The sequence below is a fragment of the Theobroma cacao genome, chromosome 9 (assembly GCF_053813885.1).
Source record: "Theobroma cacao isolate CCN51 chromosome 9, ASM5381388v1, whole genome shotgun sequence".
Taxonomy (NCBI): Eukaryota; Viridiplantae; Streptophyta; class Magnoliopsida; order Malvales; family Malvaceae; genus Theobroma; species Theobroma cacao.
In genome coordinates, this window is record NC_142647.1 from 44,539,069 (window position 1) to 44,545,390 (window position 6,322).

Consider the following 6,322-nt stretch of genomic DNA (forward strand, 5'->3'; position numbering starts at 1 on the left):
TTTTGCCTTTTCTCTCAATTGTCAACCTCTCTTTACCTTTCTCACTCAAAAACCTCCATTTTTTAAAATTCAATCCTAGTTTTTTATTTTGAAGCTAAGAAGAGTAAGAATTTAACTCTCAAAACTCTTCAATCCTTAGTTTTCATGTTTTAATTTTACCTTTTTTAACATATTTGGGTTTCTCTTTCTAAGGGTTTGGTGTTCAAATTGATTTTTCTCTCACTACAAGCTCACCAAGGTAAAAGGACAATAAATTTAAGTAATTATGTTATTAGTTTGCCTTTGAACAGTAGATTAACAAGCTAAAAAGTTAGATTAGACAAGATTTAGTTAAGCTTTGAACTAGCCTAGCTACAAATTTGAGTTTATGATTGAATGATTGTTGCTATAGGATCTATTAAAACTCCAAGGATTGATTTGGAGTGAGGTGTCCATGTTTCAATTGCGTGCTAGTTGACGAATCGATCATGATGGGTAGATACGATGTTTTTAAGTATTTTAATATATATTAAACTAAGCATGTTTGTCAAATTCTTCACTCCACATGAATTCCATGTTATGCTCATAAATTTGAAAAGTTTAAAGTTGAATTAGATGTTTTTAAATGATGTTTTCAAAGGTATATATGCTATGTAAATACTTAAACTATATAGTAGTTTTATGCATGGAGGACAAACCCTTTCAAATGTTTTTCTTCCAAATAATCTACGATGGTATGTTAGATAGTGAATTGATGGTTGAACTTTGTGTATACATGAATATGGTAGCATGTTTGGGATATAAATGTTTAATTCCCTTGTTCACGTGTGTATTGATCGATATGTAAATGATAAGAGTTTAAATGTTGATTTTGTGTTGTGATACGTTATGGATTTGTTAAATACCACACAAAGATGTTGCCTTAACGTGGGGCGTGGTACCACTTGATTGTATGTCCTACATAATGGGGGCCGTACTATTATTCGAGAAATGTCCTAAATAGTGAGGATCATACCATTATCCGTGAAATGTCCTAGATAGTGGGGATTGTACCATTATCTGCAAAATTTCCTAAATAGTGGGGATAGTACCATTCTCCATGAAATGTCCTAGATAGTGGAGACCTTACCATTGTTCATGAATTGTCTTAGATAGTGGGCATTGTAACATTGTTCCTATGATATGACTATTATGATGGATTTATGAAGATTGGAATTGCTAGATTGATGAATAGATTAAATTCTGAATTATGGGTTAGAACTAAGTATTGTTTGATAGTTAACAGTGTAATCTTGTTGAATTGTAGTGAAATATGACATTATCTGATTGCCTTTAAGGATAATAAAATAGTTGGGATTGAATATGCTAGAACTTGCCCAAATTTTTGGGTTTTATGAATGATGTATCAATACTTCATGAATGATGTACCACTACCTAGTAAGCAAAATGCCTTAGGAAACATTTCATGTGGGAAGTATTATTCCCTCCCAAGAAGTATCGTCATATCGATCCCTAGTGACTAAAGAGCCTTTTAGATGAAAAGTATCGATATCTCTCAAAGAAGGATTGATACATAAGGTACAGAACAACTTATTTTCTCTTTTTAATGTTTTTTCATTTGTTTTTAACTTCCTTTTTCAATCTAAACTCTTTTGTGACTTTGATTTCAATTAAAATCATTTGAATTGGGCTTGTAACAACGTTATTTCAAGGATTTGGAAGAAAATTGATGGTTATCACTAAATTCATGTTTATATCAAAATTGCGATTTATGTAAAACCTGTTTCCCTATGGCTTGTCCTTTTCCTATGTCTGCTCACTAAGATTTATAACTCACACATGAAAGATATACTTATTTTGTTTCAGATCAGTAGCTTGCTTGACTTGCCACTTTGTGGAGAAGTTTCACAACTTGTATGTTGATAGGTGTGGTAGAACCTTTTTTCAAGCCCCTCATATTGTTACACTTCGTTGTGGTGTTAAGTCAAGTCTTTACTATTATGTTTATATGATGTTGAACACTTTATGTATGTAGCCACGAATTGGCATTGTACTTTATATGGCTTTTTTTTTTAAAAAAAAAGTTGAAGATAAATTTCATTAAAGAAAGGCTTTACAATAAAATTTCATTAAAGAAAGGCTTTGCAAAAGCTACCTAATAGGGCAAGAAATCTAGTTAACCCATAAGAAGTAAAGAAGCAAATTTACAAAAGCTCAAGAACAAACCTTAGGTTGCTATGAGATCAACATAAATAACCAGCATAAAACAAAACACAACCTAAAACACTAAAAGGACAAAAACAATAAAAGATCGTCCCACCAATCATCATATAACAACCCAAGAGGATCAAAAGGATCACCCTATACATAAAGAAAAAAGCAATCCCAACCAAGAAAAAAGTGATAAACTTGGTTCTGCATAATAGCCTTAAACAAAAACACAAGACTAAGAAGAAGCATAACCTACTTATACAACCAAGCAGCAAGCAAACCAAACTAGATGAGAACAAGAAGAATTAGAAGGAATCCATCCTGGTGATGAACCAAAAATTCCAATAAATCGTTGTCTCTTAAAACCCCATCCGTAGCAAGCGAATCAACAATCTAATTTCTTTCATGTAATACATGTTGAACCCTTCATTCACTCACTTAATTTTCCAAACTCTTTATTCCGTCAAGATAGTAATTTTGCTTTTGCCAAAATAGCCATTCTAAGTGTTACAAGGTTGAAAAGCTACAATGCATCTCAACACGTGCCTTGGAAAACTATCTCGTTCCTACACAGCCACAAAAACTACACTATAATGAAGAAAGCCATACTCTATATTTTAAAATCCCTTTCTTTTATTGTAACAAAATTACATGACAAGAAAGACTTTACTTTTTTTGGAGATGTTAAAGAATATCGCCAAAACTTGCATGGTAATGCCCAAAATTCTCCGGAATTCAACATAAGAAACAAGTGTTTAATGGTTTTTTGGTCTTTATTTTTTTTTGGCTAAGTTAATATTTTATTACAATGTTAAAAAATGAACACCTATCCAAGGCAATAAACGAAGCATCTCACACCAACTTGGTTGCATGAATACAATAGAGTAACAAATAAGGCATAGAGCCCTTTCACCCGATAACGTGCCTATATTTATGGACATCCAATCTTGTGAACACAACAAGTAACCCACATATGACTATAACCAACCAAATTACTAAAAAGTAAACAATCTTACTCTAAAAATAGCCATACGATCATATCAAAACATAAATAATAACATATCTAAAATTATCAAGTAGATTTCTTTCTATGTTTCCTACCAAATATCAGCCACTTCATTAGAACAAACCTTATTTAACCAACGTCCACTGAATCACTACCTCATTTATTAGGAAAATAAAATTGCAGCTAAATGGCTTCAACTCTCCAAATCACTTCATTGTCACAACCTAAGCAACAACAAGTTTAATCTTTAGAGCAAACTCGCATCAAGCCCTCATCAAACACCATAATAAGTCATTAAAAACAATAAACGGTAGAACATACCACCCAAAAACATTGCCATCAACTACCATTAATCTATCAATTCCAACCTAGACATAGCATACTCTTAGAGAGAGAAAAAAAACAAAGGTAAAACGCCAACACAACTCTAAATAGGCACCACCTCACTTAGAATAGAGTAGAAAAAAATCATTTCCAATGAAAGAAAAGTCTATAAAGTATCTTACTTTTATGTACTTAATGAAAACCTACACTCCACATCTCTCATGTAGAATAGTTTAATTCTCTTCATTGGTTTTTTCATGTGTTGAAATTCGCTCTTGTTTAGTGAAGTATTAATGCTCAATATTTCCCACAATCTACCTTAGCTCCCCTCGACTGGATCCATAACCCTATCTACATCATCTTGAAAACGAAAGATTTGAAATATAAATTCCCCTTCTAAATTAATGTTTCTTGGATTAGTATCATGTCACCCTTAAATTTCATCACAATATCCTTTTAAACCCTGTAAATCACATTGCTACACTTTCCCTTAATTTACGAAGACATAATTTTCATACTTATAATTAACAATAGACCTTCCTCATCCTATTTATCTCCTCACTTCAATAATGAGGCATTGATTGAAAACCCCCATATCAACAACACTTTTGAGCACACATATGATCAAAATACATCCCAATAAAAAGCAATAAAACCAAAACAATCATCATCAACGCCTAATCAAAGAATAAATCTTAATCCTCTTAAAATAAGCATCAATTACAACATAAACAACATGCTCAAAGTCAGGCTTATCAACCTATCTTACTACTTCTTACTAGCCAAGAAGATCCTCTCCATCTTCATCAATCTTTACACAATCTCATTTTCATTGGAAATTGTTCTTAGGTCGAATCTTTTTCCCAACTTATATTTCCTTTACCTTATCAACAATCAATTTATTTCTATTTTTAATGTCACTATCTGACAATAATTCATTCACCATTGCTTTGGTTCCATGATTTTTCCATATTTTCTTCTTCCATTTGCCTTTATTGCTTTTACCTTTGAATTTTAATATTTTTCTGTCACCCAAATGATCCTAGACTTCTTTTAGCAGACATGATTTTCCATTTTTGAGTTTACTAGATAGAAGCTATTGAGAAGAGGTGAGTAACCTAGAGCCAAGCTCATGTTCTTAATTACACAACAAACACAGAATCGAGCTAATTCTAAGTAACCCTCTTCTTACGAGTTCATTTTCTACTGCAATCTTCCTCACTAAATAAGTGTTATTTAAGCAAACACATCAGCTAGTTCCATTGCTCTTCTTCCGAACTGAAGGGTTGTCTTCTCAAGATAACATTTCAACTCCACATCTTACTTTCCCACCGACCATACTTTACTAATTTCCAACTCTTGTTGATGAAAGATGTAAAAATACTCAAAAAGGCAATCTTGAGCATATTTCCCTTGATCCACTTGTCGAACCAAAAGAATAATTTTTTTCGTTTCCAACAACAAGCCTAATGCTAAAAGATACCTGTATAAAAAGTATGTTAGTCGAGGAAAGGGGATCATAATATTTCTTTATACAATGGAGCATCTTTAATTGCCAGTTACGTCCAACAATAGCTTGGTTGGGTCACCTACAATTTTATCCACAATAACTTTTCTCCATGGACTCATTTGGTCTTTATAGTTTCTCCATATCCATTTGTTAAGCAAAGTTTTTTTTTTAATTCAAAGTCAATAATATCACAATCTCTATAATTCCACACCTTACCTCACTCCTTAGTGAATTTTCTACTTTGAGGCAACCTCACACCATAGAACCTTCTTTGTATCTTTTCTAGCTCATGGTTGAACTTGTTAGTGTAAGCCCTGCAAGCCAATCAGTTTTGTGCTTGTAAAATACTACATTAATTGGTCATATTTCATGTTAAATGCATTATGGATATTTTATATAATGTGTGAGATATTTCTTTATTCTTGAGTTTATTTATAAAGAGTTATGAGAGACTTATGTAGATAAAGTCCTTAGAACATAATGGCCTTGAAAAGAAATTATAAAGGTTATAATTATGAGATTCTTTTTTATTAAAGCCTTATTCATAAATATATTTCTAGTCATTGTATTGTCAAGAATAAGGGCATTAACAATGCTCAAAGATTGGTACATGCTAAGGCTCTTTACTTTGAAAGTAAGCAACAGATCTCATAGGTTGAAATATGTGAGATACTTGCAGATAGTATGTGAGTGCTTGTTAGAAAACAAGTTCACTAAACATGACTTGTTATGAGAGTTCCATTTAGTATTTCACTCAATTGTCTATGAAAATATTTTCATGTGCCAATAGTGTAAGTAATCCTTAGACTTGTGATACTAAGTCATCTTGTATGTGAATTGTCATGTTTTGATTTCACCCATACGAGTCTAAAGGTGACTAGATGCCTAAACAGGGTGCTTTTGGGTATGACTTGAAGCACGTGAAGATGAATAAGTAGTATAGAGATGATTCATCACCTTAAGTGATTTAAAAGGGACATATCTCATTTGCTCTTGACTTATATTAACTAAAAGTCCTTGGCCAAGGCAATCTTGATAAGTCAATATGGAAGCTGCATGACTAATATAAATAATTTAGAAAGTAGACACTGAGAGGCTTTTTATCTATTCCGGGTATATGATGAAAGGATCGAATTACACTGAGATACTATACACTGAAAGATTAGTCAAACTATATTGACTCTCTTGACATTGGGTGGTCATGATATATTGCTAGATGTCACTCATAATCTATAAATATAAATATAAATTTTTCATTGATTTGATTTATATTTATTAACAACATGTTGGGG